A 988-nucleotide genomic window follows, 5' to 3' on the forward strand; every position below is an offset into this window, starting at 1 on the left:
TGTGTGTACACATCTGTGTGAAAGTGCAAATGTGTGTGTGTGTGTGTGTGTGATAGGGGGCAGGGTGAGAGATTGAGAGACAGTGTGATCCAGAGTGAGGCATAAACAGCTGAGGTCCAGATCAGAGCTGCAGCAGTGGCAGGCCTCAGGATGATGTCCATGGGGGGGCTTGTGCCTGAACGTGAGTAGGTGCATTATCCTTTATGATGGCGCATTCTTCACTTTATGCCCTCTCAGCTAAAAATACACAACCTACAGCTAGAAGAGCAGACTGCAGCTCACTAATTAATGAAGCCACACACACACACTTTAATCAGGCAGAGCACTGGTGGGTGTTAAACTTTACTGTGTGTGTGTGTGTGTGTGTGTGTGTGTGTGTGTGTGTGTGTGTGTGTGTGTGTGTGTGTGTGAGAGAGTGTGTATGTGTTTTTGCTCCACTAATTCAAGTGTATTATCTTCCAAAACTGACATCACTGTGAGGGGAACGATGTTCTCATCCTCCCCCGACCAACCACACACACACACACACACACACACACACACACACACACACACACACACACACACACACACACACACACACACTGCCTGGAAGAGAGCTGCTCTCCCCTCTGCCTCCTACATCACTCTGGAACACAACACGTCGACTAACTCCGTGGTTTTCTGACTGGGGCTGGGGATGCTTAAAGGTGTGAGAACAAACGCCAGACATGCTGTGGGTACTTACCCCTGCCAACCAAAATGGAGCATCCGTTTCCATGGCTCTCTGGTCCTTAGATGCCCTCCTCATCGTCCCTGGCTCCTTGATCGATGTGTGTGTGTGTGTGTGTGTGTGTGTGTGTGTGTGTGTGCATCGGAGGATGGACATGAGAAAGAAGAGAAAGCAGAGAAAAGATGGAGAGAAAGAGAAAAGTAGGGGAGGAGGGAGAGAGAGAGAAAGAGAGAAAAGTAGGGGAGGAGGGAGAGAGAGAGAGAAAGCACAGCAAGT

At 49.5% G+C, this 988-nt stretch overlaps 1 long non-coding RNA gene across 1 annotated transcript in view; it reads right to left on the reverse strand.

The window, feature by feature from the left end:
- The window catches only part of LOC125293221, a 51,906-nt gene extending 51,142 nt beyond the window's left edge, over nucleotides 1-764 (reverse strand). Inside the window, exon 1 of the long non-coding RNA XR_007193344.1 lies at nucleotides 728-764. This is a non-coding gene — a long non-coding RNA (uncharacterized LOC125293221). The remainder of the gene's footprint in view (nucleotides 1-727) is intronic.
- Between the last annotated feature and the right edge of the window lie 224 nt (nucleotides 765-988).

The sequence above is a fragment of the Alosa alosa genome, chromosome 4, assembly GCF_017589495.1.
Source record: "Alosa alosa isolate M-15738 ecotype Scorff River chromosome 4, AALO_Geno_1.1, whole genome shotgun sequence".
NCBI lineage: Eukaryota > Metazoa > Chordata > Actinopteri > Clupeiformes > Clupeidae > Alosa > Alosa alosa.